General features: G+C 35.1%; 1 protein-coding gene and 1 pseudogene across 1 annotated transcript in view; both read left to right on the top strand.

Annotated features, from left to right (window-relative positions):
- LOC109392331 (adhesion G protein-coupled receptor L3-like) overlaps positions 1-13,341 on the top strand; it is a gene marked incomplete at its 3' end in the record, with an annotated part of 442,732 nt that overhangs the window by 51,853 nt on the left and 377,538 nt on the right. The window lies entirely within an intron of this gene.
- On the top strand, positions 4,864-8,405 carry LOC109392330 (mitofusin-1 pseudogene; annotated as a pseudogene).

Here is a 13,341-nt window from a genome sequence, read left to right on the forward strand (position 1 = left end):
TTAAGAAGTTTGAAAACTGGAATCCTGAACCCTGAAACTTCGAGGGCCAAGCAGGTACCTTTAATGAGTTAGGCATGTTGTGCAAATCTTGCCAGTTCCTCAGATTGTTTTTCAAGAGGCCAGAAATTCAGATTTTTGTTGTTAAGTGTTCCACCTTCTTAGTGGTTTTTGAAATTATTTCAAAACCCTGAAAAGCAGTGGAATAAAAGTGATATGGCTCCTCAAGCCCAGGTATACCAGTTCTTCAGCCCCTGTTTTAAAGCCATGCTTTTCCACTTGCGGATGATAGGTATTGTGAATCATTCTCCCAAATAGACCCTCCCCTTGGGAATACCAACTCCTCACTGCTGTGTTGTACAAGTGGGCACTTGCGTGGAAACTATTGGGTTGTCGGAAAAGTCATGACGCATTTTGGCAACGAAAAACAGAAAAAATACATCATGACTTCTCCAACAACCCAATATAATTATCCTTGGATTTTGACAGACGTCCCTCAGTAGTAGTTACTATGCTTATTGAGTTCCTTAACAAATGTCTGTCTCCTGAGCTAACATCACATTCACATCCAGGATTTATGCTAATCCTCTAGTTATGCATACACTCAAAACTTTGCTTTTTGCCAATCAATTTTGTTTCTTGTGGGTCAGCCCAGAACTATTTACATGTTTCCTGATTCGTTCTTCATCTTTCAGTGTCATAAGTGGCTCCTGACTAAGTGCACGTCTCAGTCCCAGTGGTTTCCTTCATTCTTATTATCTTCTCATTTCTGACATAATATGCCCCTTCCTATCGCTTTTAACACTCTTGCACTTTTTATAGTAATGGAAAGAGTAGGATGGATATTATACCCAGAGTAATTCAAATTGTAGTGTAGATTTAGTGGCCACACATTAGATGAAAGAACAGTGCTCTGGGCTGGTATCAGAATGACATGGCCTGACTGCTAAATCAGGGATAGCCCGTTGTTCATGAACATGGATTTGCTCATTTCTGTGAAATTTAAAAGTGGAAAGTCCTGAAGACAGGAGATTCAGTTCTGAAGTAGCTCTTATGGCACAGAAGTTACAGTATACACAGACTGGTGCGCTCGAGTGCCTGAAATGACTCAGCTGGTGCTCTTATGAAATGGTTTTGCTTACTAAACATCACTTGGATTTTATTTCTCTATTTCTCAGTGTACGAGCAACACTGTCTTGAGTGATCTTACCAATTGAAACCAGTTAAACTCTATCTTCTGCATTTCCCTGCTACACATGTCTGATATGTCCTGAAAGGATGATGTTATAGTTAGAGTTGCCATTTTGGATTATTTCCTCTGCGGGAGACTTGCATTGTTTTATGTTCTCCGAGGGTCTATGAAAATGCATATATTTTTCACAGCAACGTTATGAAGAGGTGCTATGATTATTATTATTTTTTTTTTTACAGGGGGGAAACCAAGATGTAGGGAGTGGAAATTACTTGCCCAGATTACGTAACAAGTAGGTGGTAAACTAGTCCTGGGAGTTTGAACACAGAGCTCTCACTGTTAACCATTGTGCTATGCTGTGTGTGTGTCTCTCATTACTTCATTTCAGATAACTCACGGTTAGTGTATCCAGGGTAGCCCCTGGTAAATAATAAATCCTTTTCTAGCACCATACAAATCAATTCCTAATAAGTTGTATGGGAGCTTTTAAAGAATAATGTAAAACTCTTCTGTCGATATTTTGAAGAATTTATTGTTCTCCTTTTTTGCAAACTGAAAATGTATTTGTCTGTCTGCCTGCAGCCTTCTGGCCCCTCTCCAATCTTTTAAGTTCCTTCAAAGATTAATGCAGTTTGTTGGATCTATTTTGCAAGTCCTCTCAAGAAATCAGGTCCTTAGTCAAATGGTACAGGAGATTGGGATACTTTTCGAGCAACCGAGTGTTTCTCAAAAACGCATTTTCTTCACAGGATATGGAGCACAGCATAGGGAATAGAGTCAATGGAGTTGTAATAGATATGTACGATGACAGAGGAGCAATAGATTGGGGGAGGGGGTTATCACTTTGTGAGGGGTGAAATGTCTATTACATTGTTTTGTACACCTGAAACTACTAATAAAACGAACAAACAAAAAAACAAAAACAAAAACAACTACATTTTCTTATCTGTAGTTTACTTTTCCTTCTGACCAGTTTTGCTTCTGATTTTTTTTCAGTTAAGCGGGCATTCTCTTTGACAGAGAATTCTGAGACAAAATGAACAGTTATTTAGCTATATTTTATTTTTTTTAGCTGAGCCATCCTGCTACCTGTTGGCAGCTCAGCAGCTGCTCAGCTCGGGCTGGACTCGAACCGCTGTGGCTCAGAGCTCAAACTCTTGAGCGAGCTCTTAACCAACTGAGCCACTCGGCTGGCCCCTATTTAGCTATATTTTAATCATCCTTTTATTGTAATTGTCTTTCAACTTTTATACCCTTAATCTTAAAATATATGCCTTATTTTTTCCTTGTTTGTGGATATTCACATATTGTTTTATATTATTATAGCTTTTTTGATATTAGCTGGTAAATAATTTAAAAGTAAATCAGAAGTGATCTTTTCTGCAAATCTGAGTAGATTTTACAAAAACTTCAGGAGCTGGTACCAATAATTACCAACATTGTTTTTTTCTTTCTTTTCTCAGTGTAAGCCAGTAAAAGGACTTCACATTTTGACATTTTCAGGAACATCATTTATATCTTTTAACATAAATCTCCAAAGGTTAGCTTTTTTTGTTTGTTTATTTGTTTTGTGGGAAGAAGTATTGTGAATTAGTGAACACAAAATCAAACACAGGAAGCAGTTTTGCTTTGCCAATGATTCACTATGTTAAATTTTACCTTCCATCAAGTATAATCTAGAAACAAACTGAGTTTATAAACTCTAAGGATGATTGAGGATGTTCAAAATAGAACCACATTTTTAACATGCAAACCTAGTTAAATTTGTAGTGCATTTGACTCTCTATAGTCTTATATCCCGTCCTGTCATTTGTATTTATGGAAAAATTATCTGTGCTTTTGAAAAATTGAATATAATATTTTTACTATTGAAAATCATACATGTTTTGATTCCTTTTCTTATTTCTTATGTTTGGAATCTTCTACACACACACACACACACACACACACACACACATTTTTGCATGAATTGAAACATGAAAATTACAACAGAATATTTTCTAGCTGAAAACAGAAGCATGCTGAAAAAGTCTTAATGTACATTCCGCAAAGCCGATGACAAATCCTGCCCATAGTTTTTAGAATAAATTTCATTGTAAAATATATTCAGTACTTTTACTTCCCCTTCTATTGTGGTATGTTGAATTCCTCAGGATTAGAATGAGGTATTTCTATTAGATCCATATTCCCAAGTCTACCCCTGACACTTTTGCCCTCCTAGGAATAATATTATAGTCTGTGATTGATCACAATGTCAAGAAATGGATCTTGGTCCAATTTTTTGCTCTGTTGGATAAAATAAAAATTTCATTTACTGCCAAATTTTGGAGTAAAGACAAAAGACAGTTATTTAAAACAGCAGTTTTAATATTTTTCATGCTTTCTAATTAGTGCTGTTTATTATTGTTATTTTAAAAATCATTATAATTATTTGGTAGCAAGTTTATATTGTGTGGGCCAGTGAACCTATTTGTTTAAATTTATAGACCAGATATGTATTACAAAAGATCAGGGTTCTTTGAAATTGGTATGAGATACACTAACAAGGATAGCTCAGGAACACTTCAATTGTATATCGTGAGTGCCATTTTTAAAAAGATGGTGATAAGTATAATTCAATTAAGAATCCCCACTATTTATATGTTTGGGTACATATGATATTTAACAGAATTAAAGTACAAAAATAAAATATTCTAATGTTATTCTGTTATAACTGGTGTTCTGTAGTCAGTTTATATGAACTTGTTAAAGATCATTTCTCGTCACACCATTTTAGGATCCATTTTGTTTAACTGAGTAGAGGAGTGTGTGTGCATATGCATGTACCGTACTTTTTGCCGTGTATAATGCTCACTTTTTGGCCCAAATTTGTGAGGGAAAAACAGGATGCACGCTATACATGAGTAGTACTAATTCTGTATCTATATAAATGTTTTTTAATTCTTTTATTTATGCTTATGAGTTAAAAGTGTAACTCTAGAAATCAATTACAAGATCCATATGCAAAATAATACCCTGGAATGAGATCATAGGTTTTGTTGAACTTGCAACAAACTTGCAGTGACTGAAGAGTTCTTGGCCTTCTATGATGTGTAAATATCGTAAATTTGTTACTGGTACATAAAATTTCGTGTGCCATAATATGTTAAAAAATAAATGCTAACAGTCCTTTATAATACACAAAACAAGTACCTAAATGTAAACAAATAAAATTTTGAATTAAAAAATTAAAATAAAAAAATTTTTTCCCTGAAAATTTGGGCCAAAAACGAGGCGTGCATTATATGAGTACACGGCAAAATATGGTACTTTTTGGCAGAAGGCACAGCAGTTTGTGAGGGGAATGTGTATGTGATCCCAACTGCCTATATTTGTCTGAGAGTGAGAAGAGGTGAGTAGGTACAGATTAGGATTCCCCAAGGTCTTAGTTTTAGCTACCACCTCCATATTTTCCCCAAGATTAATATATACTTTTATAGACCTTAGCCTGAGTGTTAGCATTTCTACCCCACCAAGACTAAATACTGGTAATCCCAAGGGATCTTGCTTGTTAGCACTGAAAGGACTCATGGACCTTTGGTAAACTGTGATAATCTGAGTTCCAGTAAAAGAGGCTTCCTTCTTACAACACCTGGGAATTCCAAAAGGAGGAGATATTTGCTGTACAAGCCACCATGGTTTGGGTACTGATGACTACTTTTCCATCTAATAAGACTCCTCTCTACATAGAACTCTTGAAATATTTAGGACCCACCAGGAACCCCTGGGATGTATAAGCATGTGGCATATGTTACATCATCATAAGGTGGTTTGTGGGGTCTTGGGGTCAAGGTTTTGATCTATTCCTCTGGGATATGCGACTGTGGGGGTGTTACTCAACTGCTCTGATCTCTTTCCTTCCTTGTTGAATGGCGATAGGAATAGTACTTGACTCCTGATTGTTCTGTTACGTTAAATAACATAATGTATATAAAGTGCTTAGTTTTGTATCAGGCACATAGTAAGTGCTCAGTCAATGTTATTGAAATCAATTGATTGTCATTGACACTCTTGAAATGTTGTCTAACTGGTGAATGAGTAAATTTAGGGTACTAGTCCTACGCATCCCTTGTAGCTTCTAAAGCTATAACATCAATGTTATAGTTTTATAACATCAGCAGCAATCATATTATTTGTATATATTATAAAAATAAATTAACTCAGTTTTAGGAAGTATAATTCGATAATGTTGAATATTGCAAATACAATAAAAATAGTCCTCATGTATTTTGCTTTCTTAAATCCCATATGTAAGATAAGATCATATTAATTTGGCTTTTCTCTCCAAGATTTTGAAGCATTCTAGCATTTGCCTCATTAGCTCTTAAAAGCACTTCAGGCACACTTCTCCATCAATTGAGCTTATTTCAAAACTAATTTATGCTATATTCCAATAAAATATTTCACCAGCATCATCTCATTTTCACTATATTTAATTCTGCTTTTTAATTAAGACAAATGGCATGATGGTGTACTAGAAGACCATCACTGTTCAGAATTGGTCTGCCTGCTCCCTCAATCTAAGGAATTAAGCAGAGCAAGTTTTTCTCACTGCCGAGCCTTTGCAGTCTGACCCTTGTCGCGTTAGTGCTGCATGAAGTCTCACTGAGCTGCAGTTAGTCCTTGTCTCTCACTGACATGGTGAGAGGAAGGAGGCAGTGCCGTTGGCTTTTGCATCTTTCTCTTGTACTTTGTCTTCTTTTTTTTTCTTTGAACATGTTTATATTTTGAAATGCTCACTTTCATTGGAAATCTATGAGATTCTATTATAAAGCGATATAAATCAATGCAGACTCAAATAGGTTACCAAGATATATGCCAGTGACATATTAGATTTCCTCTTTTCTAAATTTCAAAAATCATTATTTTGTGATTCAATTTAGGAAACATTTGAATAAGCACTTGGTATCTAACACTGTGCCAGAGGCTGTACGGATTCCTAAAATACTATAAACATGTTTCTTACAAATCAAGGGACTTCAAATTTTATTGGTGTTTATGAGACGTGGATGATTAAATGTCAAAATACACGATGAACATACTAGATATTAATATCATATGAGGTCAGAATCGGAAGAGATGAGAATGACTCAGATATTTGAAGATGGTTTTATCAAATATTAACCTATAAAGATAAGAAGCATTTGAAGAGTATCTGGAACCTAATAATGGTTTCGTTGTTTTATATTATATGGATGAGAGATAAAATGGTTAAGACTCAAATGAACTGTATCAAATGAACAAAGAATCTAGCTAGTCACTACAAGCGCCAGGAGTGCATATTTCTATCTATTCTTTTCCCTGGGCATTGCTTGATTTACTTGTTAATAAATAATGAAATGACTAGAGACAGTGTGATATAGTATAGTTTATGTCAGAAGTAGGCTATAACAGTCAGAACAAAGGCTTTGGTGTAGACAATGTAGTTTTGATGTTTAGTTTCGATATATACTGCTATTCTGATTTTGGAAAAGTTATTTAATATCACAGAGTCTCCGTTTTTTGGTTTTTTTTTTAATCCATAAGTATGTAATTCAGGGTGGTTGTGAATATTAAATAAGGTTAAGTAAAGAGAGCTTAGCAGAGTTTCTGGCATAGAATATAGCTCAACATATACAAATTTAACTATGACTTGAATTAAGAGACTTGTTTAGGGCCTTTGTAATCTTATGCAGATGACTCTAGTTTCTTCATCTGTATTAAGAGAAATAAAACTATCAGTTTACTAAACTGTTTTTAATGATTTAAATGATTGTATTTTGAAATCAGCCATGGTGTGTGTGTAGCAGTGTTGGGGAGTGTTTGCCATAAAAATTGACAAATGTTACAAATCAGGGATCTTATTTTTTCAAGAGCTGGTTTACAAGCACAGTACAGAATAAAAGAGACAAACGATTAAACAATCACAGTAAAGTGTGATATAAAGCATAATGCAGTGTTTCAATATAGTATTTACAGGGACATTGGAATCAGCCGGGGAGGTCAAGGACAGCATGTCTTTTGAAAAGAAGTAACGTCTAATTTGACTTCTGAAATGTGACAGCCCCAGAGAAAATGGATTTATTCAATGGGAGAGAAGGAAGACCAAATTGGCAGACTGGACTTTATCTAGAATCAGATGAACCTTTTAACACTGGATGTTAAGAAAAAAATCAGGGATGTTATGGAGGAGGTGGCAAACAAGGTTTCCTGTGCAATGACAGGTGACATTTGTCAACTCTTCGTTTGGTTGATGGATTTTGTCTTGAGTTTTATCCAAGTGTACTGAAAGTATATAAAGTTGAGTTAAATAAGCACATAGAAAATGGTGTGGGAAAATATTTGGCTCATCAGTGCACCAATGAAGTCAACACTTGAAGGTTTCAATGCAGTAAGAAATTATTGAAAATTTCAAGCCATTATTTATGTCTGGCATACAGAATGAACTTCGGACACTGATTCCTTATAAGAAATTTGATCTCAGCTATGACCAAAATTGCCACATGTTCAGATTTTCAAGACACTACTATTGTATTTAAGTTCTCCCGATGTTGGTCTTCCCTTGTCCATTGTTTCTTGGGCCCTATGAATGCTCGAAGGGTGCTTCTAGGATTCTCAGAGCCCATCTTTCAGTTCCTCAGACCTTTAGCTTCTACTCCCACTGACTCCTACCTATCCTGCAATGCCAGATAATGCATCACAGAAAGAACACATGGTCACCTTAGTAACAGGATTAGCTTCCCTTACATCTAGAACACCTTTGGACATCATCGTTGTTGGAGGAGTGATTTGGAAAACTGTGGGCTGGAAACTTGTATCTGTTGCATTATGTATGTATGGAGCTTTGTATCTTTATGAAAGGATGACCTGGACCACCCCTGCCAATGAGAGAGCCTTTTAAACAGCAGTTTGTGAACTATGCAACTGGAAAACTGCAGATGATGGTTAGCTCCACGAGTGCAAACTGCAACCATCAAGTACTACAGGAAATGACAAACACTTTTGCTTGTCTGTGCCAACAAATTGAGAATACACAAAGACATCTGGAAGAAGTTCCTAGATGTTCCAACGAAATAGATCAATTGGAGGAAATTCAAAACAATTCAAAGCTTTTAAAGCTGTTTAACTTGAAAGTGAGCGGGAAAATTTTACTAAGCCCTCTCTACATTCAAGCAATGAAGAAGAGTCTTTACAATAGAGATCGCTTTGGTGACAATCATAGGAGCATATGGAACTTGGATAATTTGGGACAGTTGTTACTGTTGTGGAATGACTTTAAATACAAATTATATTTACTGTACTTAGCAAATTCTTGTGTTGATTCTGGTAATGATCTACCTCAAGGTGTTTGCATTTCTGAAAAGTGTTATGATGTCTCTTTAGTTTTAATTTTCAGTTAAGATAAGCCTATATCATTTGTGTTAAAATGATGAATTAGTTAAAAGCAACCGAAACAACTGTGTTACTCCTGGAGTGGGGCCTGGCTCTTAATTAGGGCTGTCTTTGGTTTTGATTCTGAGAAACGTGGCTTCCAGGATTTAGAGAATGGGCCTCTCATTTTGTTTCTCAAAACTTAAGTTTTGATGTCATTTTAATGGGACTAGTCACTTTTTTTGTTTAATAAATTGTATTGCTCTAGCCATCAAAAATAATAAATTGAGTTCTGAAAGATTCTAGGATTTGCAAGCAAAGTGAGAGGCTAAAAATATTTGTGGCAGAAGGAAGCAACATGTAGATGGGTCTAAAGCTAAGAGAGGATTGTTCTTTCAAATAACTGAGTTTAGTGGAGCTAGATCTTAGACTTCTATGGGAGATAGAGATGTTAGGGAAACATAAGATTGATGAAGAGGTATAACAGAGATCTGGGGAGGGCTTAGATGCCACGGTTAGAAGGTTTGACTTTCAACATTACTCCACATTGAAGGAATCAAGATTAATCTATGAGAGTCATTTTAATATGCAGCAGTCATAAATTATTTTTATTTTTTAGCAGTACCACTGATTCTAGAAAATCTAGGGTCATTCATAGCCACTTATGGGGTATGGCCATTCAGCTCTTTATAACTCCATAATTTTAATACATTTTTCTTTCATATGTATTATGTGTATTGTTTTTAAATAAAGGCCTTTGTGAAATTCAATGTGCTGAATATATGAATTCTACTGATAGTAGTAACTCTTTAAAATTAGAAAACAAAGTTAGTTTGGCATGACTTTCCTAGGAATTGCCCTTTCGTCTGTAAGTGCTAATTCTATTTTGTAGCTGTTTCAGTTTTACCAGGAGGAAATATTAATCTCATCATTGTGTTGTTATTACTAGATGCTACTCCCTTGAAAAAGTTTTTGCAATGTTCGTTTTTAAATTCTCTGAACAGTATACTAATAATTACCACTGTCAGATCTTTGACTATTCTGGGCTGCTTCTTGCCTGGGCCAGCATCTTGAACTTATTTAAAAAAACCTTCCCTGGTTTCTTCTCATTGTCTTTATTTTGGGCCCTAGTTTCCTCCTATCATATTTGTAATATCATAACCAATATCAAGATCGTTTACCTTGCTGGAGAAAAGAGAAATTGAAGACTTCTGTCTCCCCACTAGTTTTGTTATACTTTATTCAGTGCTATCTGTTCACCAAGTATTGTAGACTTCTTATCTTCTTTATTCTGAATAATGAGGAACCAGTTCATTATTTTTGTCCTATGATACTACCACCACCGCTCTTAAAAACTGCTATAACCAAAACCTCAAAAGGATATGTCTTTTAAAATATTTCTGGACAGACTACCAGCACCTCAGGTTTCAGTGGTAGTGGAAGAGAAGATTTGTAAATAGTGCCCAGATATATTAGGAACTGTGTATATTTAAATGAGTTTAGACTCCAGTACAAAGGTGGAAGTTTCACATTTCAGAGTTTTGTAAATTGTTGATTGCAGTCTTGATATATTTAGTCATCAGAAGGTTAATGAATAGCTACATTAAAAAGTTAGACAAATGTAAAATCATTGCAGGAGCATCTCCTCAATTTACTATGTGCTGTATTCCTAAATATAATAGATACCATTTCTTTAACATCATTAAATTAAAATAATTGGAGTGAGATTTATAATATGTAAACTATTATTTGATAGAAATTGAGGTTTGTAGTAAAGATACCCCTAATTTTCTCAGGAAGAAGGCATTTAAAATAATGTATTAATTAACTTTGGCATTTAAAGTTATGGGCTATTCCTAAGGAGATGTACTTGGTGACAGTTTGTGTGTGTGTGTGTGTGTGTGTGTGTGTGTGTGTGTGTGTGTGTGTCTGTGTTTGTATGTATATGTGTTACATTTAAAAAAGACCTGGAATGTCTGATATATATATGAATTTTTATGCATAATTGTAGCCCTTTATTTTTCAGGAGCAATAAATATTTCTAAATCTTTCCCATTTTGATGGAGTGTCTGTCTACTGTGAGGTGAAAAAAAAAAAAAGACTTAAATGATATGTGACGTGCTACTAATCATCTAATGAGGCATTCAGTGCAATGTGATTATGACTGTGCTACTCGGTCATTCAAGTTGTATCCATCAAAACTGGGGGCACTCGTTTCTCAAATTAATTAAAAAAGTTTCCCAGGCTAGGAAGACGTAAGTACTGAAATAGTGAGGAACAAACTTGCTATAAAATATAAATAACTGGCCAAACAAGCGTAATATAGAGAGCTTAATGGTTATGAATAAAATAGGCTTTGTTTATCCGTTTAGGGTAGATTTTTTTCATTTGTTCCAGGTTTAATTTTGACTTTCTTTGAAGTAAATGGAAATCATTTTGGAATAGACTTGTTGATATCCTTGATTATTTGTGTGGTGTCTACATGAAAAAAGAGATTTCAGGAAGTTCCCATAGTAGTTACACACACAGACAAACTGTCCAATATTGCGAATTAGTGCTTCATAAATAATTGTGGTTGCTTTCTAACTTTGATTTTATTCAGTCTAATAACAAGTATTACTCTGTAGATAATTGTTGACAGTTGCAGACACTGATTTCATTCAATTAAGCCAGTAACCTTTTTAAGAAGCTGCCTGGGAGTAAGCCAAGAATTCCAGTCAACTGATTTCTGGGAGAACTGAAGTTGTCTCAGCCTAGCCCTAGAAAATGTTCCATGCAGGGCACAGCTGTGTTAATTAACCTTTTCCTTAAACTGTCCTCTCTCCATAGAACTCCAAATAGGCAAACATAGCAAAGGACCATGTTATCTGGATTCAGATTTTGCTCAGAGTAATTATAAACTTGGAAAGACATTATAAAATATGTTTGAGACACATAGTAAGAATATGAAGAATGTTTTGTCTTTCTAAATCACATTAAAATTCAGATCCTTCCTCCCTCCCTTTCTTTCTAAAAATCACTGATGTGTGTATTCAAAGAGCAAAACCAATGGGTATTACACAAAGGTTTGTTTTATTTATGTCAAATTTTAAATCCATAATGCTGAATATTGTTCTCGGAAGATATTAGGAAACTTGGTCAACATACTTTCTTCTAATGAAATGTGGATTATAAAAGTAGTATGGAGACCAGTACTGCCAGTACCTAAGTTTTATTGTTTATTTTTTGTGCTCTCCACAGTGGGACAGGGAAAAAACAAATTGTGTTGAAATTGTACATTATGACTATGGGAAAAAAAAAGTTTCCTTAAATAAAGTTTTTTGAGTAAGTATTAATACAAGCTAGGAAGGCCAACGTCATAGGTCCCAGTGACAATATGTGTCAATAAAAGGCATCTATGTGTCATGGATATAACCAGTCACCTATAAAGTTGTATTTTTGATGATGCCAGTAAGAGGCAAGAACGTATTAGTGGAATTTCACAACCATCCGTCTCTATCTATGAAAGGTCGAAAGACAAAACAATAAAGCCTTCAAAACATGCTCATTTGAATGAGCAGTAGTTAATATTATCTATATAGAATATTTGAGCTAATTTTTATTAGTTGCATTAACTTGATTACTATATGTTTCTGTGAAATTAGAATCTACCAAAGAGCAAGTTGCTAAAAACTATTTGTGACTTTGCCATAGATACCAGGTTTTAATAAGTGAAATTTCATCATCTGCTGATGATCTTTATCTTTTTCACCATTCAAAAGATTATCTCCAAGGTGGTTTTGATTGACTGACATTTCCCTGACTCCATGGCAGTGTTGGCATAGACCTGACAATTCTAGGCTGTATCTTCTAGGTTTTATGTTTACCCCATGATAGCAGCAGTTATTCCCTATCTTCCTGGGCTAAACAAAAGGAGAGTAGTTAGTAAGGTGACTTTGAATTGTGGCAGAAGAATGTAGCAAGTATACCTTGGGTTGTAAATAACCTCTAATCTCTGTGGGCAAATACTCTTAAGTAGTGTAGGATGAAAAAATATAACAGCGGGGTTTTGTTAGGGAAGAAAAAGTGAGATAATTGGCTAACATGGATAAGTTTTGATATCTACTAGCCTTGAACAATGATGAAAAGTGCTGAATCAAACTGGATTTTGAATAAAAGCGCTATAACAAACTGCAGAGGTCAGTTCCAGTAAATGGAACGTCCTGGCACATGCAGTAAGATCATATGAAAAATTAGTTTCAATCTAAGATTTTTGACTTTTGGTGTAATTTCATTTTAAGTTAAGAGAGGCTAACTTAAAAAAAAAAGAATCTTCAAAATTTGCATTTTGGGATTTATCTTTTCGATAGTCTTTGCAAAAAAAACATACATTGATGCTCATAGATATTTTGGGAAAATTATCCACAGGGGCCTCAATTTAATAAGGAGTTCTGACATATTAACTTTTGAATTTTACATCTCTTAGTCTTGACATATGTCCAGAATTTTAATCAGGGAGTTACACTGAATGAGACCAGCTCGCTCAACCGAACGCCCCTGGCTCGTCAGCCAGGAGCTCACCAAACGGGTCCCTGAGAGGGTTTGTTGGGAGACGAGAAATAAAAGAGAAGAGAGACAAAGTGTGGGGACAGGAGGGACTCAGCCCGCTGGTGGCAAAACTGAGACCTCGTTTATTGGGCATACAAGATTCTTAAGGGGAAGCGATTTCCTCATTTTAGGGAGCAATTCCCTAAAGCTAAAACTCATGGGCTGAGGAGAAACAA

Source organism: Hipposideros armiger, unplaced genomic scaffold (genome assembly GCF_001890085.2).
Source record: "Hipposideros armiger isolate ML-2016 unplaced genomic scaffold, ASM189008v1 scaffold_325, whole genome shotgun sequence".
Classification (NCBI taxonomy): Eukaryota; Metazoa; Chordata; class Mammalia; order Chiroptera; family Hipposideridae; genus Hipposideros; species Hipposideros armiger.